The sequence below is a fragment of the Terrapene carolina genome, unplaced genomic scaffold (assembly GCF_002925995.2).
Source record: "Terrapene carolina triunguis isolate 2854851 unplaced genomic scaffold, T_m_triunguis-2.0 Scaffold96, whole genome shotgun sequence".
Classification (NCBI taxonomy): domain Eukaryota; kingdom Metazoa; phylum Chordata; order Testudines; family Emydidae; genus Terrapene; species Terrapene triunguis.
Genome location: NW_020664447.1, coordinates 26,195,474 through 26,221,074, shown reverse-complemented (window position 1 = coordinate 26,221,074; position 25,601 = coordinate 26,195,474).

The window sequence follows — 25,601 nt, the reverse complement described above, 5'->3', positions numbered from 1 at the left end:
AGGCTAATGCACCGACAAAGGGCCACTACTTAACCAATTTTCTACAATTCCATTCTGTTGGCTGCATGGCATCATATTATTGCAGAACACTGTGCTGATAACTTCAAACTCATTTCACATCACTGAAATATTTCTGTAGAGGAATAGATTTCACTAAGAAACAGAGAATTATCAAGCACCCCTGGAACCATAATGTCTTATGTCTATCAGTTCAAACCCTGCTTGACTCACTAATGTTTTTTCACCTCATCAAGAATCTGTCTCTTTATACCAATAATCACTCATCTTTGGATATTTGTTTCCTATCTCAAGATTGATAGGAAGGGGCTGCTTTTAAAAATCATTTATATGTAGTGTAGCGGTGGATTTAAAATATTGTCTAGGTCCCTTTGAGCCTTTTTACTAACCTAATGCATCTCTCTCTGAACGTTGTTTCTCTCACAACTGCCAGGCCATGGCCCTAGGCTTCTAAAGCATTTGGCACCCTCCTTTTATCCTAAATAAAATAAGATCTCTGGCTCTGGTATTCCTTGAAAGTAATAATCCAGATTAATTCAAGCTTCTGTAACAGTGTGGAAACAGTTTCCTATTCAACCTGCAACTAAATCTAGAGACTTCCCCCACAGAAAATACACACACATGTACACACCACACACACAGAGTACGTAGAATGCCTTGAAGAAACTGTAGCTAACCACCTTATTAGTATTCCTCCCTCCTCTGTGTTTCACTTGCAGCAACAGAGGGCTGAGCAAAATGCAGTAGAACAGGGACAGAGACAGAGCTGGCAATCATCTCAATGCAGGCTGCTGAATGTAGGGGGTGGGGGGATGCAGCAAAGCAAGATTAATAACCTTGCCATAATCCTGTGCACTCTGGAAGGAGATACCTCTGGTGACGGAGCCATTCTTGTCTTGATTAATTGGACTGAGTGAGTGAGTGGCTGGCAATCCACCTGGTTTGGAGGGGACCCCCGGGTTTTGCTGTTCTTTGAATCCTCTACCCATCTGAGAAGGTAACAGTGAGACATACCATCTGCAGCACACACAGCAGCTATTGGAGGCTACTACTGACAGTTTGCACTACAGTTTTGGGTGAGCAAGAAGCCAGGTATAGTGTACAGTGGAGATTAATATACCCAGGGCACTCAATTTCACAGTCTGGTCCCTCAGCCACCTCCCCCCACCAAACACCCTTTTCCAATTGTCTTTGAGTTCTGGGCTCACTTTTGACATAGTCTTTTGGACACATTTTGCTGGGGATGGAAGATCAGTAAATGGAACCTTTGAAAACTAATCATTTTGCTCCTATGTGACTTGAAAAAAATAAACAGAAAAAGAAGAATCCAAGTCCATCTGGAGGAATTTTTAATTTCCTTTGAAGAAGTTTTAGGAGGGACCATCCAAAAGGTAAGTCCAGGGGCTTGCCTGCCCTTTCTTCCTCCTTATGTTGTTTATGCTTGATTTGTTTCATCTCGAAAGAAGCTACAAGATGAGTATGGTGCACCTATAGTGCATGGTGACACAGTGTAGGTGTGTTGTGGACTCTGTGCTTGTCATTTGCAACCCCCCCCCCCTCTTTGATTTCCTTTTTGATTTACCTAGTATCTGCAGAGTTAAAGTACCTGTAAAATAATGATCCAGAGTGTTGAGAAATGTTGGTAAAATAGCATTTGAAAGCTTTTTCTGGTCTCAGAGTCCAAAGGAATTCTCTTTCACACACGCACAAAAAGCCCAAGCAATAACTTCAATGGGAGTCTCTGTGTTTTCACAGATCATGTTTTTTTTTTCCTCTATGCATTTCAGTCTGCTCTGAAGCAATGAATATGCAAGTACAGAAAGCTGCTTCTGCTGCTGTTAGCTGGAGCAGATGACAGAATGGAAATTGTTGAGGATTTGTGGACCACTCTGTTACGTGGAGTTTCTCTGCTATTGCTTCTCATTAACCTATTGAATGCATCTTGCACTGTTTTAAGGCTACAGCATTTGTGAAATATTTGGGGCCATATCTCTAATCCTTCCAAATCAGACTAAAGTGCCAATCACAAATGGTTTCTTATTGCCTCTCATTTATTTGGATGGGAGGGGGGACACAAGAGGGAGGTTTAAGGTGGCATCAAGTATACAGGTGTTCTAAGTAACTGTCTTGTCCAGCATGTTTTATTGTAGGGTAATGTTTCCTAGGATCTATTAAACTACTTGGCATTTGAGATATTCAAGGTCTGAACCTAGATCCCCCCACAGGTGCTTTTCTTCAGGAATGCTGAGACTGTTGTAGCCATTCCCATCTTCCAATTATTTAATGAAAGTAAAATACTATTGTATCACAATAGCATCAGGGATCCTGCACTTGAAGACGTTTTATTGCTGCATTGACAGTACTTAGCTTTCCCAAAGAGGTGAGAGATCCATTTGTAAATACATTTCTGAGATGCCTGGTTCCCCAAGTGGAATTGCTAGGGACTTATTCCTTCTCAATTATATGAATATGAATGACTAATATTGAAAGACGTGGTATCTATTTGATGGAATTATCTACAGCTGGTTAGCTATTCTAGAAAGGCAAAGGTATAAATGTGGCAATACTGAATAGGCAGAGATAGAGGAGTGTCGAAGTGTATATGTATGTATATATAACGTATGTTACAATGCATAAGACCACCGAAGACACATCCTATTTGATGTGGCCTTTCTATTTGCTCCATTATGTATGAAGAAATGTAATGAGGCTTTTTTTTGAATGAGTATTGCATTGTAAAACTAAACACTTAATGAAAAGGCCTCTGCTACAGAGTAATTGAATAATCTCATATTATTACATCTTGCCTGTCAGTCAGTCTCTGGCTGTATTTGTGGCTGTTCTCGTATATCAGCTTGACAGAGGGATTAAACAAGGAAAGCTGGTTATAGCTGTGTTTCCCCTTGTTTTCTGCAAGTGATATTCCATCCCGCAACAATGTTACTGTATAGGAATATGACAGGCAAATCTGTCTTCGGACACAGTATAATTTACCATTTTTTTCCTCCCACTATGCTTCTCTTGGACCCTCCTCATCTTCACATGAGGCATATGGATTATGATTGCTTTTACATTTACATTGTCTCAGGGGGAGGATTTTAAACACAATCCTATGGGAATCTCCAGGACTCTTTTCTTTTGAAAAGGGAACTAAGGTAAAAGAGACTTCAGATGGAGAGAAAGTTACGGGGTGGATAACATACAAACTGGAAATGAAAAACTTTCATATTCTGGGAGGATGGAGGACACACAAGATGTCCTAGCCCAATCCGGTAGGGTGCAAATTATCCTCAACTCATCAGGACAACAGTGGGAATTGAAGGGTCGCCATCACTTCAGATGATTGGACCGTAACGATGCAGCCTAACCATAGCAAAATCAATAGAGAGAAGGGTGCACTTCTCTTTGGGTTTGGATGATCTCTGTGTTTGTGTGCATGAGGCCAATGTTTTCTGTTTGTTTGTTGTTTTGTTTTTGTTGGATTGTTAAGTAGTAAAGATCATTTGTAGCCAACAAACTAATTTAAAAGTTATTCTTGAAGTGTGTAGATTAGCAAAGTTACTTAGGGAGAATGCTTCATTTTAATTATCTGTTTACTTCTTGACCAACTGTTTCTCAATTTAGATTCCTACATGGTTCCCTGAAACTAACCTTTCATGGACTTGATTATTAATTTCCTAAATGTAATGTTCCATAGGCATTTTCTTCTGTATTGTAAGCTTGATAACTCTATAGGATGGATGTTAAAGTTACCGAAACAGTATTAATTATCCTTATGGCACAGAGGAAGCAGATACAATTTAGTATTGCCAATTTTCATGACAAGCTAGTTTATCTAGGAACTGACTTAAGCAGCAGCTTGGAGTGTGTGGGAAAGTGGAATAGAAAAATGTACAATTAAAACAACTATTTAAATGAAAATATGAAATGTCTCACTTGTACGAGGTTCCCATTTTATCCCAGTTCATGACTGGACTTGGAGATATTATTTTTTGCATTGCAGAAATATGGAGAATTTCGTAGTTAATGCTGTTTTCCATGTACTGTTTGAGGGATTATAAAAGCTCTCTGTTCTGCATACTGTCTGTATCAGCATGTTGCTATTGGAAGGTCCGTAAGAGTCCTTAAACCAAATGAATGTAGTGCCGCAGTAGAAGCTTCCCAGCAGAAATGTAGGTGCAGTGAGATTATCAAAGACTGAATTGCCTAAATATTATTTTAAGAATATGTGGAAGATAAAAGGAACATTCAAATTTCTTCCCTATTTAGTTCCAGTCAGTTGAGCAGCTCCTCTCTCTCTTTCTCTTTCATTGCTGAAGTCAGCCAACCAGGCACAATGATCCTCCAGCACATGTTTCTATGTTTTTAAGACCCTAGGTGCTTTACACATGAATTCTTCCTTTCCTCAGAAACAAGCTGGGCTGACAACTGGCAAGTGAGCTTAGGCACTCTATACTGGCCAAAAAGGAAGAAAAAAGAAAAGAAACAATATCCTTCCAGCCAATCCAGGCCTTGAACCAAAAGTAAAAGCTGTGTAGGCTGACAATGCATAGTTTTGATTGTTGAGTCACCATATTAATCTGGAATATTATGTTGCATTAAAGTGCTAACATTGGGGCCAGTTTTGAAATAAATGGCTACAGTAGTTTAGTATAGAGTAGAATAGTTTAGCAGTAAACATGTACCCTGGATTGAAGAAAATGCACTTTCCTAGTGGCAGATGATTTTGCAGGTACTCTGTGACTGTTTACCCCTTTAGAAATAACCTCATGCCTAGAGCCAAAGGTGGGTTGTAAAATTAGAATGAGGAGGAGGGCAAGAGAGGATATGGGGCTATTTGGTCTTGACTGGAGCACCTAGTAATAAAAGACCAACCAGGAGTTTCAGCTGCTGTAACAAGTTAGCCATCTGAAACCTTTTATTTAATATAAATATTATTCATACAGCCTGCAGTTTCAGTGCCGTCACATTACCAATCTCTCTCTTCCCTTCAGCAGATGCCCAAAATAAAGTTTATTAGGGAAGTTGAAGAATCTGCTAGCCCCTAGAGAGGACAGTTCTTTCAGGCCACCATCCAGGTTACCTGGGAGGCAGCTGATGTGCAATGTCTTGTATGTCTCCTGGAAGAAGGCTTTATTTCTTGACTTTATGAACTATCTTAGGTTAATTTTTAGTCAAGGTGAAATAAAAACACACTGACATAATCCATTTAAAAAATGCTACTGTGGCCCAGGATCACTGCTGTACCAGTACACAGGATAGACTTTGCTGCATCTATGACTGAATGTAACCTGCTCAACAGTGTCATCTATTGGCATGTGACATTTTTATTTTCTGGAGACAATTTTCATTGTTCTGCATTACTAACACAATTTTCTTATATTTGTAGTTTCACCTACTATGTCATTGATCATATTTTGTGTGAGATCACATCTACCTTGCCAGTTGGGAGGAATGGAACATCCAGTGTATGTGACACATCATGACCTGGTCCCTTAGTTTGTTCAGTTTGTATCTAAAAAGCTTCTGGGTGGGTTGTTGTTGTTTGTCGGGACTGAATCTGGAACATTTGATCTGAACACATGGTCTGTCTGAGCTAAAAGACACAGCATTGTTACCTTAAAGGCTATATAGACTCAACCTCTGTATGGGTCAACAGCTAGAGAAGGACAGAAAGCCACACTGTAAGCATGGGTTACACTTACATATTTAGCCACTAATGTCTCTAGATCTTAGTGAAGAGATAATTTAGAAAACTTCTGAAGGGGAAGTTACAAGATATAGCACTGGGGCTTCACGTTTGTTATTTCACTGTAGAGTTCACTTTTATTATACCCACTGCAATTTAAAATATAATCAAGGTTGTGAAAGAGAGATTAGATAACTCCTGGAGATTAGTGACACAAGCCAAGATGAAACAGTTTTACCGAGGGATTTGAAGGAATGGAAAGCTTGCCCAGTGAACAGAAGAGAGGAGCCTGTCCCAGACATAGGGGTCAGCATGCTAAAGCTGCAGATATGTGAGGGAGGAGGACATGGGGGAAGCGGTTAGAGAAAGGTGGGGAAAGTGCAGAGGATGAATATTGTGGAAGACAGTGGGTTGGAGAAGGTGTTGGGGGTTACTCCAAGTAGAGGGTTGGGACATGAGAGAAGGAAGATATGATAGGGAGACAAAGGGAGTATAGGGACTAAGGTAGTGAGGAGATCAGTGTAGTGTAGTGCAGGCAGAGCCCTGCAGGGCTGTGAAGGTGAGAAGTCTGAATTTAATTTAGGAGGATTGGGAGGAAGATAGAGTGATGGGTGTCAAAACAGCAGCTAGAGGCAATGGAATCTGGGTACAATGGAGCTTGAAGAAGCAGTCCCTAGGTTGGAACTAAAACAGGTGGAATAGATGGACCCTTTCACATTTAAATGTTTGACCTGAGTGTCCAAATGCTATATCTGGAAGTCCTATTTGGACTGACACTTTGAAAATCTGCCTCACAGAAGAAATATGGAGACCCTTCTATAAAAGCAAGGAACTCATATCAGTGGGTATTTTAGTTCATTTTTGAAAACCCAATCATTTGATACTCTAATCTCTCAAGCAGTTTGTGCGACTGAAGTAACCCCCAGAGCATTTGGGTTGTACAATGTTTTTTATGCAATCACACGCCCATCTTTAAGTGAAGACTGAAGCCAAAGCTAAAAGCTGTAAGGGCTTCTTAGAGTGTTGGTAGTGAAAGGCGCCCATAAATGTACCATATATTATCTGTCCTAGTATATATAAAGAAACCTTGCTATTTGTCTGAATTGAACTACTTAATGCAGACTTTGGAAGCCAAACAGAAAATACTGTGTGCTCTTTTCCAGTTCTGCATGGTTTATATTGAAGCTGATCTGAATGCATGTTTCTTTTTCTTTTTCTTTCTTTTTTTTTGTGCTACTGAAATTTCAAGACTGTTCTACTTTATCTGCAGAAGCCTTTGGCCACAATTACCTAATCATAGCAGTGCTTTTCAGATGCAGCTCTTGTTCTTGTGTATCATACAGAAGATACAGTGTCTGTCTGTGGAGTTTAATGGAGAACAAAATGGTCTCAGCGTAGCGGGAATTGCGCTAGTCCTACCACACTCTGTCCTGTTATACAACCATCACATGTCTTGCACAAGCAGTAAGTGAGAGAGGGACAGAGTGTAGTTTATCTTGCCAGGCTTTTCCTTTCCTCTTTTGTCATAGATATTTGTGGATCGCTGCAGTAAACTGCTCTTATTCTGCAGGAGGTCACAGCCTTTCCAAACTGTAAAAAGATCGCTAAGAATTGGAATTCCCTGGCAATCAGTTTTGTAGTATAAGCAGCTTTACCCAATCCTGAGAACAGTGACAGGGCAGAGAAGTAACTGAGAAATTTCTTATAATAAAAATACTTGGCTTGGCAATGCCTCCTTAAGAGTCTTAGACTGTCTAAAAGAGTCGCTTAATCTGTGCTTTAATTCTTACATCCTGTTCCTGAGGTGGGCAAGGAGGTAGGGTCTCTCTCTTTGTTTGTTTAATTTAACACAGAGGTTCCACACTTGCCTTCAAACCTCTGGAGTCTTTTGAGCCTCCTCTGTTTTCCATGAGCTTCAGCTGGGATAAGTTTTTTCCTTTCATTGAATCATTGGAAGTCTTGGATCGTCCCCTAACCTTGGAGACCAACTAGCTTTCCTTTTCTACATAGATATAAACATTTTGGCTCCTAAGTGGATCTACATAGTTTCTGTAAAGGCGATTGAAGGCCAAGCAAGTAAACATTCCCTGTGTTGAAGTCTCCATGTGAAATATTCATTTAACACAGGAGATCTCTATGTCCCTATAGAGCATAGGTGATGGAACTGGGGGTCCTGGGGGTGCTGCCACACCTCCTGGCTTGAAATGGTTTCCATCATATACAGGGTTTACAGTTTGGCTCAATGGCTTTCAGCACCCCCACTATAAAAGTTGTTCCAGCACCCCGCTGTAGAGAGAACTTATTGTACAGAGAAGAACTTGAGGAATAGAAAGCAGACACCTTATTTCCACATGGATTTTAGTCAAACTCACCCTGTTGTACTTCTCCAGCTCCACAGTATTTGTTCTTTACAATTCTATCTCCCAACAAAAATACTGGCTACGATGTGAACCTCATAAGGTTCAGAGATTGTTCAGTTTGGATAGAATTTTAATTGAATCTTTTGGTCAGCAAACTTGGACTGGACTTCTCCACTGCCAGACTCGTGTGACTATCCTGCACATGTCCATAGGCACAGTTCGAAATAGCCCTTATTGTCCATGGGCAACAGCTCCACCAAGTGAGGCAGGCGGAGGTTGCTGCTGGTTATCCCCAGAAAATGTGGTGAAACTGTCTCGCCAGGAGATCACCTTTTGTTCCTTGTTATAGTGGGAGATAAAGAGAGGAAGATTTAGGAACAGAATTTTAAAATCAAAATGATAGTTTTGAGGATCCAGGGCTATTGGAAACAGGTAAGAATACTATCCTGTGATGGGCACTGATGTAGTTCCCATTGGGGGGAATTATTTCTGTGTTTTGTAGTGAGGGAGAGAAAAGATTGGCTCATCATAGTTAGAAAGTCAGGGTTGCTGCAAAGCCAGTAGTATTAATTAGCAAAATGCCATGTCATCTTGGATGGATTTTAAGCAGTAATTCCTCTTCCAGGGATTCTGTCCGGATGAAATTCATATGTTTAAAAATAAGAATATCCTTCTTTTATCACAAATTACACCTTACATTACTGAGACTGAAATAATGTTGAAAATATAATTTGCTTCTGAACATTAATGCTGTTTTGTTTTTCCTTTTTGGTTTCATTCACCTCAAACAGTGAGGCTACACTGGCGACTCTCTGGGCTGGATCCTCAGGTAATGTAAATAGGCACGTAGTTCCATTGGAGCCATGGCAGTTTGCACTAGCTGAGGATCTGCTTCCCAGTGTGTAGCCAGTTTTTATTATGCTCTTATTTGTATTGCAAAACGCTGTCTGGAACAGTGAATTGACACAGCACTCTACAAATATAGGGGCAATCTTACAAACTTTTACTATCTGACTTGGGCCCCTTGATGTTAATGAGTTAAGCCTGGTAGTTAGCAGTACAACCAGTAGTAAAGACAAGGTCTTTCGGCCAAAGAATGTCTTAAATCTAAAGCCCTGATTTTACATTTAATTAAATGGGACTGCACAGATGCCCAGACCCATAAGGAACTGTTTAGGATAATAGTCCTAAAGGTCAGAATTTACTGCCACTAAAATCATGAGCTCTTTTTTTTTTTTTTTTTTGCCATTGATAACAATGGAATTGGGACTTGTGTAGCGCAATGCTCTTGTTTGAATTTCTAAGACTACAGGAGAAGTTTTAAAATAGGGGGATGGTGGAATACTTTAACTGGTTTATTTTCTTACAGAAAAATTCGTACATTAGGGTATGTGTCAAAGCTTTTTTTTAAGGATAGATATCTTATGTTTTGGGACCTAAGCTCTGACTTTCTGCATGTCCTTTTAATGTTCCCATTTTCTTTCCATGGTCTGGGATAGCTGGTGAATGTGGAGCTCAAAGGGAAGAGTGAAGTGATATATATGGGGACGAAAGTGCCTGTGGATGAAGACACACCTCCCTCCCATGTAATAGATTGGATGTCTGTTGAAATTCATTGTCTCTTTATACTCCTGTGACTCTTCTTGTCTTCCCCAAAAGCCTCTGTGAAAGTAACACATATAAGTCTTTTGTCCCTCTCCTTCACATAAGCAAACCTTTCCCTACCCCACTCATGTGTCCTGAGAGCTAAGATCTATACTGCTTTCGATAAATATGAATCTCCTTTAATTCTAGCATGAGGGACCTGTGCTTTTGAAGCAGGAGGATCTATGCTTTGTCCCTGCGGCTCCCATGAAGATGCAAGTAGCCATGGTGTGAAGCCCTAGCTAGCCATGGATTTGATACAATATGATTATGCACATACCCTGTAGTTCATGTTCCTTGCCCTCGTATGTTTCATATGTTGTATAGTGTACTGTGGTAAGGAACTTACTGATATGTACAGGATGCAGACTACTTAGTCAAGATATTATATAGCTTTTTTATTTCCCCCCCCCCACCCCAAAGCAAGTCAATGGCTCCAGCTACACACAGCTAGCTAGTCTCCAGGACATAAGTGGCAAAGCTGTGCTTTTTTTTTTTTTTTTTTTTTTTTAATTTCCCCACTCCTAAAAGTCATAGTTGTTCTGATTAATTTATTTTCTCTGCATTATTGTAACAAATGGCTTTAATGACATTTCATTATGCATATAATGCCTTAAGTGCTTTATACAATGAAGAATTGTTTTTCTTGCTAGAGCTTTGAATTTCTACTTGCAGGAGTTCTGCAAGCAAGCTGTAATCATTTTTGAATTTGTTCTTGAATAGCTTTTAAAATTTATTCTTTCATGAAACAAAACAGTACTTCTGGCCTGAGATCATCCTGTCAACCTGGCAGAGTCAAAATAGGGGAAGGAGCACCATAAGGCCAACACATTGCTCTCTTTGTGGGCTGGTAAGGGTCAGGGATTCAGGCAGTATCTCAGTCTAAGGCTTATTAAATGGCTTATGCTTAAACCATTCTCTTCTTCTCAGTCCCATTCCCCACAACCTACTCCCAAGACCCCTTTTCCCCTTGATAAGGACTCTGCTCCTTCCACCAGATCTCAACTCTCTCTCTCTTCTCCTGGATGCCTAGCTCAGTTTGCTTCCCAGCTTTCTCACAACCCCTCCCCATCCATCTGGTTCCCCCACCCACCTTACCCTTCTCACTCAGGCTTCCAGTTCATCCTTTTATGTTCAAATATGCTTTGTCCTGGGCAGGGCCGGCTCCAGGCACCAGCCGAGCAAGCTTGTGCTTGGGGCGGCAGATTCCAAGGGGCAGCATTCCGGCTGCCCTTTTTTTTTTTTCTTTTTCTTTTTGGTTTGCCGCTCTGGCCTCCCTGTAGGGGGCGGCGGCGCAGAGGAGGGGAGCGCCCTGCAGCAAACTCGGCAGGGCAGCCCGCGTCCTTTCCTCCCAGCCGACCAGAGCGGCGCAGAGCCCTCCCGGCAGGCGGCGCGGCGGGAGGGGCCGCGTAGTGAGCGCCCTGCTGAAGCCCTGGCCGCCCCCCTTCTCTTTCTCCCCTCCCACTCCCGTCCTCTCCCCCCCACTAGACCGGGTGCACACTCCGCAGCACGTCTGCAGCACAGGGAGTCCCCCTGCACCCTGGCTCCGGCCGCCCTGCAGGTTTTTTTGCTTTGCTTTGCCACTCCGGCCGCCCTGCAGGTTTTTTTTTTTCTTGTTTTTTTTTTCTGCTTTGCTGCTCCAGCCGCCCTGCAGGTGTTTTTTGTATGTGTGCATGCGTGTGTGTGTGCTTTGCCACTCTGGCCGGCCCGCAGGTTTTTTTTTTTTTTTTTTGCTTGGGGCGGCAAAAAAGCCAGAGCTGGCCCTGGTTCTGGGTAGTTGCCCCTTTAATATCTGAGGCCTGGTGCCACCATTTCAGTTCTTGCATGATAGAATAATGGCCAGGTCCAGGAGCGTGAGGACTGGAATTGCAAAGGGTGGTACCGAGGCTTAGCATCAAAGTGCATTGGCATAACGGGCTGGGATTCCAACACCGCAGTACTTATTTCAAGTCAGGAATAAGGTGTGGTGGCAGAGCTATGTGTGTAATACAGTACTTTATAGGACACTAGCAGCTAGTGCTGATGCCTCTCATTCCTGATGCATGGTACTCTGCCAGAGCAATGAGAGGAAAGCTCCACTTCACCTGCCCTGCATGAGTCAAGCCTGATCTATTAATCTCTCTTCACTTTAATTTAATTATTTGGAATTCAATAAACTATCTGTAAATGCTTATCCTGGGCTGTAGGCATCCTTGCGATCAGTTACCAATACTAAACCCATTACTGAACAAAACAGTGTCTTATTCCTCTGCCTCACAACCATGATGACATACAGCTGCCAGTCAATAAGAAACCTCTTCTATACCTAAAAAGGGCCCCATCTCCAACTGCCTCAGCCCTTCCCCAGTGCCTGTTCATAGGGGTGGGTTTTGCAGTGTTCCCAGAAGGTTGCAAAATCTGGATTATATTGACCAACTTTTGCCTCTATAAGTGAAAGCCAACATACTAAACTCCACCTAGACACCTATAGGCAGCCAGTGCAGATTGTAGAGCATGGACATTGTGTTCCTACTGAGACAGTCCCGTTAATGAGCAGGTTGATACATTACACACTAGCTTCAGCTTGTGAATGGATTTAAGAGAGGACTGTTTTAGTCCAGTGTAGATGTGATAAAGTAATAGATCATGGTTGTATGATCCACCCCCAAATGACTCACTCTAATCCATCCTCATTAGCCCCTCGACTGTGTCTTCTAAGTGAAATAGTGACAAAACTGGATAAAGTCAGCATGTCAAAATAGTGGACACTACAACCTCATACAAGTTGTTTGGGAGTGGGTGGTAGCGGCGGGGAAATATTAGCGAGGTCTTTTTTAATGTTGTTGCCATCTTGTAACAATTCCTTTTATTTCACTCATGTGCTTGTTCATCCTATATTAGGACAGATGGAGATAAATACACAAGTGACTTCCAATTTTGTTTTTCCACACCAGCTAATCTAAGAATAATTCAAGGAGCATTAAGCAGGAGCTGAGTCGCCAAACTCATTGTGAAGCTTCAACTCACATGGCTGGTGACCACAGCTCACTTAAAATGTCACTTTTGCTTAGCCTTTGGTTGCTAGTGGGTGTGGAGCTCCTGCCATAATCTGTGCTGTAGTCTGCATTAATACATCACATTACAATACTCTGTCTTCTGGGGTCACAGGGTTGATAGTGTTTCATTGTGGGGAAGAGGCAACAACAAAACAGAACTGTGTTATCAGTTTGAGACACCAAGATGAATATTATGGAGTCCAGGCAGGTGTTCTGCTGTCTGAATCTGTGTGCAGCTGTACAGTGGAAACTGGAGACTGACAGCATTTTGAGAGCCGTGGAAGGCAAAGGTTGAAAGGTTTGGAGTTCAGGTCAGATGAGCACTAGGGCTTGCAGATCCTACAGAGTTTTGGCCAACTGTCCTCAGCAGAACTGAATTTGCAGTGGTTGTCCGTGAAGAAAGCGCTCTGGCAAGAACTTTGAAGAAAATGCAGCTCCAGTATTTGATTCTTTGCTCTCAGATTTAGAGGGATGTATGTCCCTTAATAAGAATCCTATAGCATTTAATACAGATGAAATTTGGAATCTGTAATAGGGCTCTTAAAACTGATGGAATGTAATGGAACATCATCTTTCTATAGGGTTTGATGAACCAGCCAATAGAATCTTATATAAGAGCAATATAATTCTCTACTACATTCTGTAGGGTAGTCTAAAAATAGAAAATTATGGCTGTGTGAAGTTAAATTTGGAAGGACTTTTCCACAAGGTATGTGCACTTATGGGTGGAGGAGTATGCACATCTCTAATGATTGTGTCAACACACTAACCCAATATCTAATACATATTTCATTCTGGTACAGTGCTCACCATTTGTAAGTATAGCCATTACTGCTGTATCTGAGATATCTGCCATACTGGGCAGAGGGATTACCACAGTAACATTAATTGGTAGAAAAGGGAAGATTGTAAAGACTTTATTGATGACGCTGTATCTGGGACAAATTATTTGAACTTTTCCTAATGTTGGTAAACTCATTAGAACTGGAGTACAGCTTGCTCTCAAGTGGATTCTTTGTGCAATGTGATCAGTTGGTACATCTCTAATGCACATGCAGAAACTGGAACACTCCTTCAGACCTCTCAGGTTAATCAGACTGGACTGGAAATCTTTGGTAGAGGCTTTCTCATGAGAGGTTATGGGTGTTTCTCATATCTCTCTAAGGCAGATGATCTCTCGCACTATCCAAACCCTCCTGTGAAAACTGGAAAGCAAAGAGTCACAGGGAAGTGAAAATAATAATGGGGAATGGGCAGGGGAGGGGGCAGAGGAGTTTGAATTTTGGGCAAAAGTTAAGATGTGTTGCTGGTTTTCTAAAGTGGTTTACCCATCCCTATTTTACACCTCTATCCACCTCACGCAGGTAGATGCTAAACCCTGCGATCACTGTCTACATTCTGTGAAATATAAATGTAGAATTGGTCAGAAAAACTTGGTTGGAATCACTTTCTGTCAATTAATGCAGTTCCACCAAAGTCTAAATGCTTTGTGAGATCACGTCATCTTCTCCAAAATCAAATTTTGGCGAAAAAAGCATCCTGACAATGTCAAAATGTCCTGTTTTGATGATTTTTGGATGAAGTGTTCTGATTTTTGTGTTGAAATGACTGTTTAGAAATTTAACAATTTGTATTATATAAAAAAGATGAAATTGGAAGAATTTTTCCACAATTTTCTTTCATAGATAATTTCAAAATGCATGATTTCATCCCGAATTGGAATGAACATAACTGTTGAAATCTCAAATTCCTTCACAAACCAACTTCTGTCCTCTGCACAGTTCTAACTATAACTTTAATTTTACAATATTTATGTATTTAATATTATATATTGTTTTGACACCATCAAAATTAAACATTTTAGTAAGGTTGTTTTGATGAATGTTTGAAATATTTCAGAAGATTTTGTTCTGCAGAAGATTTTTGTCCTGATTTGAGTTAAAAAAAATTGTTTTGAAATGTCAGTAATCCTTGGAACAGAAATTCAATTTTCTGATCTGCTGTACGTGAACGTATATGGCTCTTTCCCCATGTTGCAGAACAGTAAGTTTTCAAGACTCTAGTCAGGGGTGGAAGAGACTGTCTGGGATCCTGCACCTCTCTCTGGTGCCTGTGAATAAGGAGGATATTGGAGAAATAGATATTTAATATGTAGTGCAGGTTCTTTCTTCACACGCTCTCACTTCTGCTGGAATCAGTAGCAGATCTCCTATTATACAAAGAGGAAGATTCTTGTATTTCTGACCATAACAAGTACCAGATTTTTTTTATTTAATCTAATTAGCTTTGTAAAAACAAAAAGGAGGAACAAATTCCATAATTTCCAACTAGAGACAGCCCTAAACCAATCCCAACATACACATGCCAGGCATGCTGAATTTCATGCTTCTCTGATTTATCATTCCATTATGGGCACAAGACGTTCCAGTCCATATCCAGACTTTTCAAATGTCTCTTTTGATGATCTGTGGATCCAGATCCCAACTCTGCTATTACTTCTTTAAATTTTCTGAGGCTCATCCAACTTTCTCTGGACTCTTTACTGAACTTTCTCATGTGGCCTAACCTATTAAATGTTTTTAAATCCCCCACTTTTTTGTTTTATTTTTGTCATGCCTTCGAACCCAACTATACATAGCTTTAATTTAGCATGATCTTTCAATCCAATTTATCATGGTGCACTATAAGCCTTGGGAGCACTAAGTTACCAGCAGTGCTCATGAAGCACCAGTTCAGCATGATTTCTCTCACCTAATTACAACTTCAAAAAGCACACAGCCAGTAAGAGGCCCTGGGGGCAATTTCAAGTGGAATTTCTAAGGACTACAGTCTTGCCATGTCTCCTAACAAGCACTAGGTGTTGCTGTGGATCTGTGTTATATCAAGTCCAGAAGTATCCCCACAGGAGAAGCAATTTTTGCTTCTTAAAGATGGTCCATCCAACTCAGAATGCTTTACCTTATTAAAACAGATTTCTTCTAAGCAAACGTAAGGTAGTTGTTCTAACAGCTAATTATTTAATTAGCTGCATGTGTTAATATCCCAATATGCGTAGAGGTGAGTACATCAGTCCAATAATGATCAAGGAAAACTTGTCCATTACTTCATCTACCTTTTTCTGCTCTCCTCACAGTGATGATCATATCATACTCAACTTTAAAATTATTTCCTTTAAAAAATCATTGTTGTTCCCAAATTGTGGAACTGATTATTATTCTTTCCTATGCTGAAGTGCAGCTGCAAATGTAGCACACAGCTGCTTGCCTTTTTATTTTCTTGGTTTGCTTGGCTCAGCATGGCTTGTTCCACGACAGGCCACATTTGTTTGACATGGATTCTTCCCAGGGAACAGCTGGGCCGGAGTGTCAGGAAGTATATCTCAAATCCATACAGTGTTTATCATCCTGGAGATCCCAAAGTGGCTTCTGAACTGTAGGAGCATAGAATTTGCAGTGAAGAATTGGACCATTGGTCCATTAAATTTGGTCTCCTGCATCCAGCAGTGGCTAGTACCCAATGCTTCAGAGGAAGGTGAACATGTCCCCTGTTGCATCTAGTGAGTTGTTCAGTATAATTATTATAGCATCAGGCTAAGAATGCCTTCTGGACCATAATATTGGGAAAATGTTGAAATCAGATAGGAAAGCAGTTCAAACTATTTTACTATTCTGCATAGCTTAAAAAGCTATACATAGTATGTATTAATTTACAGATTATATATTGTATTTTACATTTTTAATCATCGTAGAGTGGTTTATAAAGTATCTGGAGCTGTCACTGAAAGGAAGACACTTTTGGGGATGAATGTGGCAGTTGTTTAGCATCTCACTGCAGCAGTACATTAATGTTTTAGGATAGGAAGTGAAGAAGAATATAAAAACTCAAAGCCCTATGTGTACAACTTGGACCTAAATTCTGGAGAAGACTCTCCAGATTCTATTACATTCTGGAAATTTTATGGTATTTTCAGCTAAATTTTTAAAATTGAGAATTTTATTGAACACAGTGAATATTGCAATCAGTATAATAACTGCTGCACAATTTATTTTGGTATTTATTTTGTGCTGTCTCTGCATTTAACTTTCCAATATTCAGTAGACTTTTGCACTGATATTACCTAACTGCATCATAGAAATTGAGAGAGGAGAAATAGGAGACTGGTAGCAGGATTTTGGGATAAGCATACTAGCTGAAATATTCAACAGTGAAGAGGCTAACAATATTGGTGTTTGAATTGTCATCTTTAGGTTTCAGAGCTAACAGTCCACTGGTATGAATCTGACAACATCTCACCACTGGGTTATTTCCAGATGTATGGAGACTCAAGAGTACATTTCATTGGGTTACACTCAAGTCATGTTTTCAAAGTTATCTTTGAAACTGAGGCCTAGAAACAGAGTTGCTATTTGGAAAGAAAGCTTAGATTCTGGAGCATAGTTCTACTGCAAGGAGTGAATTCTTTGACAAATTCCACATACGATGGAATAAATGAACATTTAATTATACCCTGATGAAATTGGCTAGGTCTAAAAGTAAAGTATATTTGCACAATGGATCAGAACATTAGTCTATGAAGCCTGTATCTCATCTTCATTAATACCCAGTTCCTTACGGATCAGAAGAAGATAACACACCCTTATACTGCATCTTGCAAATTGTGTAACAATGCATGTGACTGTGTAAGGGAAGAATGTCTTCCCCACTTCTGTGGTAGTCAATCTAATCCCTGAAGCATGATGTTTGATTATCCTTATTCTAGCATGTAGAACTATTCTTGCAATAGGAAAGTCCCCAGGGTGACTTAGAGATGGATTAGATGATTTAAACCAGTGATAGTCAGACCTTAGTGCGTCAGGAGCCAAATTAGCAATCAACATTACCCAAAAGACCCACAGTACTGTGAATTCATTGTTTCATTTTCTCTCTCTCTTTTATTTATATATATATCACAGCAAAATGACTGACCGGGTATTCTACAATTGGTTAATAATATAGTAAAAGCATCCTGACTGGTTAATAACTTAGATTGGTTAATAGTTAAATCACACAGTGTTTTAATATCATGTGCTGCAGAAGACACATTCAAGAGCCACTTGCAGCTCCTGAGCCTCAGTCTGAGTATCACTGATTTAAACAGTCTCTAATTTCTATGATTCAGGCAGTTTTTTAAACAAATTACTTGTTTTAACGTGAACACCATTAATTTTAGACTTACACTGGAAATATCACCTGTCACACTCTTCTTGTTTGCCTTGTTGAAAAACGAAGTATGTGAAAAAATCATTTTCATGGAGATTTCCATGGAGCTTTTGCTGCTTGTAGAGAAGTGGTGGGTAAAACCTAGAAGAGCTGGAGAAGCATTTTGAAAGCTCAGATTCTTCTCTCAGATTCCTTTTAACTTCTCAGAGCCTCTGTGGCTTGGAGCTGATAGACAATCGGTCTTTGCTCTTCTGGAGGAAGCAGAAAGCTGTATTATTCCCTGTGCTGTTTAAGTTTCAGCTGATGCCTGTGTTTTCTGGATAGGTAAGAGGCTGAGGTGCAAATCAATACCATATACACAAAGGAACACAATATATCTGTTTTTTTCCAGTAATTAGATGCATTAAAATGAAACCATCATGTTTCTAATACATGCAGCAAAATAGGGGCAAGTCAGGTACTCAGAATAAGAAATATTTGGCACATATATATTGTGGCAATTTACATATTTAAAGCAATTTACAAGCATTAAAAACAATTCTCCTGGTCACCTTGTGAAATAGATAAGTACAGTGCATCTCTATTTTAGAGACCTAGAAACTGAAGTTGAGAGTTTGGCATTTGCCTGAGGTTTGTGTGGGTGATGGGATTAGAACTCAGCTCCTTGGTACCAACCCAGTGCTAAACCCATAGCATTCCCATTAGATACATGAATAGAGATACATGATCACCTGCTGAGAGGGGATGGAAACCCCATATAAATAAGTCTATCATACACTGCAATGGAACCGGGAATTATAAATTCAATTTAGGAAAAATCCTGCTGCATATTTATATTGCATACATAGTGGATCTGTAATAAAATGTACCATAATTTGCCTGTTTTCAACTATGTAAAATACATTCTTTGTTTTATTTTTGCTAACAAGACTCTTAAAGACCAGGTTACAGCTAGTCCCGAGGATAGAGTCCAGTTCTGAATAGCTCTTTTTTGAAGTATTAGAGCAAAGCAACACACCATTGTATGGAGTAGAAACCATCAACACTCTCTCTCTGAATTTTTCTGTTTTAATTTTAAAAAGAGTAATTTCAGCATCAATGTAAATCAGTGTCCCAGAGATGCAGATTCAACATCCATAATTGATCTCTCAACTGTTTAAAACCAGGCCCAATTGATGATTAGTAATTCATGTTGAAGTTTTACAGACCGCTGAAACTGCAAGTAACCCTTTTTTCCTCTTTTTTTTTATCTGCATAAACTTTGTATTTTGTATTTTCCTTTCCCTCAAGAAATCTCACATGACATTTAGCAAGGGACATTTGTAAGAATGTCAGATTGATAAGAGCTGTTAGCTGAAGTCTTACCATGTTCATTCAGCTGAACAATATCCATTGTTAAGAGGCATAATTACCATGAATGTGTTTAAAGGACAAGCTTATTGCTGTACTTTGGCAACATGCTTTTGAGCTGCTGGTTACACAATAGTAATAGTTGGCACATATATTGCTTTTCACTTCAAAGTACTTTACAAATAGTATATAATGCAATTAATTAGTCAATATCTGTTGGCCCCTTGTTTTGTTGGAAGGCAGTAAATAATTGTGCTTATTCATTTAAATAGCACAGTTCCTGAGCATCCTAGTTTTTAACAAAATGCAATAGACAGATAAAATGACATACAGAATGAAAGATAAAGTACAACTACTAGGAAATGGAAAGGAAGTTTTAATGATACTTTTTAAGAAGTGAAACTGAATTGTTTGCTTTTGTGCTTTAATCGTTTTGATTGCCATGGTCTGACCCATCGAATCTATGTATTTATAGCACACCTAGCCCTCTGGTGTCTGGGTTCTGTCAATATTATTACAGGTCAAATACAGTTCCAATGGCTCTCTCCTCTACCTCTCTATCATATTGTGCCATTTGAGTGAACATGGAATTAGGGTGGGTGTTTTGTTTTTTGTTGTTTCATTTCTGTTTCTTATGTCCAAGGAAATGTACACAGGGCTGCAGTTCTAATATTGTTGGCAGAAAGATTGTACTAAGTGATGGGACTTAAATTTTGCTTCAAGTTAGAATGAGACTGCATCTCATTCTAACTTCTGACAGAATGGAATTCTGTAGCTGAGAAAGCCCTTCAGACTGCATGTTACTAGCATGGGCATGGTGTGACTATGCAAATGAGCTGACATGTTAGTAGGGAGGTGGCTTGCCAAAGCCTCTCAGAACATGCTCTCAATGAACTAAATTTCCCAGAAGCCTGAGCAAATTCAGACAGAAATTGAGTGTTTGTTTAGTTAATAAAAATGCAGAGTATTCTCTCCAAGCAACCTGACCCTAGAGATTTTACTGAACCTTTCACTCTTGGTCCTTGAGACCCCTACCCTGGACTTCTGTCAATAGTAGAGTTCCTGATGATGGCAGTTGTGGAGGGAAAAGTGGTAGTAAAGGTTCATCCTACTGAGCTCTAAATAGAATAATAGAAATGTAGGAGTGAAAGGAACCTTGATGGGTCATCTAGTCCATTGCACTGAAGCAAGACTAAGTATTACCTAGACCAGTGGTTCTTAACCTGGGGTGCATGCACCCCCTGGGGGTGAGAGATGCCCTTTATGGGGGTGCAAGACATGCCAGATTTTTTTAGACGGTAAATCATCGAAAACACAAATTAAGCACAGCACGTAAGTACAATTACTTTGTTTCATCAATCCTAAGTATTTATTAACATTATACATTTATTAACAATTACTGCAATATACAAACAAAAATATATCTAGGATAAAGGAGTGCGAGAACATATTTTTTAGGTTTAAGGGGTGCGAGAACATATTTTGAGAACCAAAGGGGTGCAGGCTGCAGTAAAGTTTAAGAACCACTGACCTAGACCATCCCTGACAGGTGTTTGTCTAACCTGTTTTTAAAAACCTCCAATAAGGGAGATTGACTTCTTTTGTCGTGTTTAGCAATTTTCAAAGGATTAGGCATAGGACTGGGAATACCTATATCTGAATAGAAATTACTAGTGGTAAAGTCTCTAAGGGAATTAAGAAAATTTTGAGGAGGGAGTTGAACGAGAATTGAATGACAAGAATGAGACATCAGGCATATAGGAGAAGGGTATCTATCCTGTGAAAGAAGGTGATGTACTGAATGTGTGGCATAACCACCATCTACTTGGAGAGGTTTGTAAACAAGAGGAATTGATAGGGAACAAGGCCAAGATTCCAGAAATGTATGGTAGTTGGTTGATCTGGGCTGACAGTAGATGAGTGATGAACTGACCATCCTTCCCTGCTTTAATAGACTGAGATGGCATGCCTGTACATTGTTAGCCAAACAAGAATGGGCCTTCAGGCAAGAAATAAGTTCAAACCTAATAAAAATTAGCAATAGCATTGTTCCACCTAGCTGTTCAATTTAGCTAAAGTATTCTATACTTCTTGTGCTGTGTTGCTGTCAACTGTGAGATGGGTTGTCTTGTTTTACTTCAGAGGTAGCCACATTTCACTGTTGGGTCAAAGATATTCCTGCAGTTTGTAAAGCGCACTGGAAAAGAAAATGCTCTGTAAATACAATATCATTATAGTGAGCTCTGCTCCTTGAGCAGCCCTGAATGCATACACTTCTATGATCTTCACCCCTTTGTCACCAGTTGGACTTAATTATCTGATATAACGACAGCTGGTTCCTAGTTTTCATGAAGCAGATCAAATTCAGAGCAGGGACTGCTTTCCTACCTCTATCACTGGAGAGTGCTTCCCTTCATTATGTGGACAGCACTTAGCACATGAGTAATCAAATGATGAACCTGACTCTGGGCTCTAATAAGCAATTTGTGCAGTTTGATAAAATGATTTGCTGAATGGCAGCACGGGAACCTAAATACATAATTGGGTCACATCTTGGAAGAGATGCACATCTGGCCCATTGACTTGTTATTTCAAACGTGCCTGATAGCAAATTTACTGAAACCTCCTGCCTGCATATTTTATGAATGGGCAATGGCAGTAAAGGTAGGATAGCTTGAAGTAGCTATTTTCACTGCTGTACAATTTTCTTGGGCTTTTCAGAGTGACTAACACCACACCTGTAAAAAACAAAACAACAACAACAACAACAACAACACTTTAACATCAGTCATCCATTTAGTTGATGGATGAGGAAAAACCTCACTTCTCTAAAATTCTCTTTAGCTTTGGAAGGAGAGGATTTCAAATAAGTTTTAAGATGTAAATTTAAAAGCATAAAAAGTCACCCAAATTGCTGTTTGAGTTTATATATAAAAACATAGAAATATTTTTCAGCTTGTTAATGAAACTAGTTCACTGAAATATGCTTCAGAGAAGATGGACTGAATTTGCAGACTTTTTAAAGCTATTTGCCAGTGCACATGAGGCCAAATTTTCAAAACCCCTCAAAGCTGGTTTTTGAAGTGCTCAGTAGAGCTGGTTAAGAACTTTTTGAAAAAAATTGTTGGAAAGGTTTCTCAGATTGAGAGAGAGCTCCTAACCCAGAATAGACAATGTCCTGTTGGTTAGCACAGTCACCTGGAATGTGGGACCCAGCTCTGAATCAAGCAGATCACCCCTCCTCGAACCATTGAATCCTTTTTGACATTTTTTTTTCTTGGGAAGGCTTTTCTGGTCCAAACCAGAAAGAGAGGCCCTCTTCGGAATAGTCAATGGTGTGGTAGTTAGAGCAGCACCTGGGATGTGGAAGACCCAATTTCAAGTCCCAAATGAGAACAAGGCATGGCAAGAACTTGAACCTGAGACTCCCGTGCCCCCAAGTGAGTATCACTGGGCTGTGGTGTGTCTCTCTCACTCTTTTCTTTTTAAGACAAATTTGGAAAGGTCTTGATTTCATTCCACTTTAGAATGGAAATCAGTGTTGAAACTTCAGTTTTTCGTTAAACCAGGTTCTTGTTTTCCAATCAGCTCTAGTGCACACCACCCACATTCGGGGCCATATTCTTACAAGAACTCAGATCTCATTTGGGCATCTAAAGAAGGCCATATTGTAACAATTATAACTGCATTTTGAAAGGGGATTGACACATCGTGAGCTCTCCCAAAAATCTGGCCCTTATTTTAGTACCTAAATGGGAGCTGGCAAGTCTGAAGAACCCGGAAGATGACAACACAAGTGTGTAATTACACTTGGATTATAAGTAAGAGGGAAGTGTGGTGCAGAGTTCAGAACAGATTATTAGGAGTCATGTTTCTGGGTTCTATTCCTGACTCTGCCATTTACTCATTGACGTGTCCGGGAACTACAGTTAATCAGCATGGGCCAGGTTTAGGCCTTCAGTCAGTATCTTTTTCTCCGTATTTAGCAGCACGGGAACATAAGCAATAAACACTTAATCCATGGCCCTGAAGACATAGACCCTGTGACCCGAGAGTAAGGAGTTTCCTCTGAAGATGTAGGTTTGGCAGGATTATCTGAACTTGCCCTGGCTCCTGTTGTTACCTTTACTCTGAGTCAACGACTTCAGGGAGGTGCATTCCCTAAGCATTAAAGGAAGACTGCAAACATAAATACATAAATCAAACTTCAAGCTGCTCTTGCCATTATTTCTTTCCAGTTATCTTGTTGGTGTCACTTTGTGTCCTCAGAGAACAGAGTACAAGGCACTGTTCAGATTTTTTTTTTTGTTCACTTGATATGAAATGGAGCATGAGTCAGGTGGATCCCAATCTCTGAGGATCCAGGAAGCAGTTGCCATGACTCAGCCACATCAGAAAATCTCCATCAGTTGTTCTCCTTCACGTGAACCAAACAAGCTGTCATTGAGAAATCCACTGTGGTAGTGAGCATTGCAAATACCACCGATAATATTGATGTGATGCACACACACACCCCAACCCAATATGCACCTGGTGATTTTACAGATGATTATACTTCCTTAATTAGTGTGTGAAATTCTAGGAGAGAGTCATTAAGACTGTTCTGGGCCTGGGGAATATCAGTGTGCATATTAAAGGGGTGCCAGTGCCTCTTGAGAAACATCATTGGGATGTTTCATTCAGCAATATTGCTGCTGAGGCAGCAGATATTTTCTGTGTGTGGGGTTTGGAGGTGAGGGGAGCAGTTTAATAAGGATGTTCACATGAAAAACTTGTCTTTGGTTTAGTATTTTGACTGCTCCTTCTGCTTATTTTCCATTTGAAGTCAACACATTCTGTGTATGACATCATCATCCCCTCTTCAGCAACTGTGTGATTTAATAAATGGAATATAATAGGCTTGATGCATTCCCATGTGAGAGGGATTGGGGTACTATGCCCAGATGAGGTTGTGGGGGGAGAGAGGATCCACATGTGATGTAAATACAAGTGGCAGCATCCTTGTCAAGGGAAGGCAACTTTAAATACCAGGGAAGCTGCCTGGGAGGTGCACTGAATCAGCACATATCCCGGGAGCCTTTGTCCTCAGCCACCCCTTTGGTCAGCTCTGCCCATTTTTGGGGCTGCATCACTTTATGGAGCAGAAGATTGGTGGGTGGAGCAGACGATTGTGAATGTTTTCTGTTGCTATGCTCCCCTTCCAGGTAGATTTTCTGGCTCTCAGGGCCTGCTGCCTGGGTTTGCTCTCACATCCAGTGCCATGAATCTAGCCTGGTTACTTCTGGAGGGAGAATAAAGAGGAAGAGTGTAGGAGAGCTGGGCAAGAAACAGTTTCCACATCTTGTGAGAATTTTTTTGAGATTTACAAACTTTTCCCCATCCCGAATCATGACCCAAAAGTCAAAATCTCAGATTTTTTCATGAAACCTCATTCCCCCCACCCCCACCTCCCAAAAAAGTCAGATCAGGTCTATCAAAACGTTTCAGTCATTTAAAATGTATCATTTTGATTTCAACCTTTTAAAGTTTAAAATAGTTTTACTATAAGTTAACTTAAATATGAGTTGAAAAACTGTTTCAAAATGAAAAATAGACATTTCAAAAAAATTAACTATTTCAAAACTTTTTTTTCAAAATTGGAAGTTTGTCAAAAACTTTGAAAAAGTTTTGGTTTCAACAAATCAGTATTTTCCAATGGAAAAAAAAACATCTTGTCAAAAAAATTCCCAACCACTTCAACTTCTTAGGCAGTCAAAGGGAACCTTACCCCTGCACCAAAACTTCCTTGCAGGCATTGGTGGCTCTTTAAAATGAACACTGACCTCCCTGGCCCAGAATACTTTTCATAACTACCAGCTTTTCCTCCAATGCAAATGAACTGCAATGGGGCCATAAACCTTTTCCAGTGAATACCTCTATAGCAAGAGGCCCACTAGGAAACCAGTTCTCTGCTCAGTTGTCAGGGCCGGCTCTGGCGGGGGGCGGGGGGGCGGCCGGAGCCCCGGGGGGAGGGCAGCGAGCCCCGGCGGGGGCTCCGCTCTCCCCCCGGCGGCCAGGGGCAGGGCGCCGGGGGGGAGGGCGGCCGGAGCCCTGGGAGGAGGGCGGCGAGCCCTGCTGTGGCCCCGCTCTCCCCGGCGGCCGGAGCGCCGCGCCGCCGCCCCCCTCCAGGTGCCGCCCCAAGCACCAGCTTGGGTGCCTGGTGCCTGGAGCCGGCCCTGTCAGTTGTGCAAGGCAGCTGGATTGTAAATTGGGGCAGTCGTCAGGTTTTCCTTAGCCTGTGTTGGGGGTCAAACCAGCTTGTGGAGT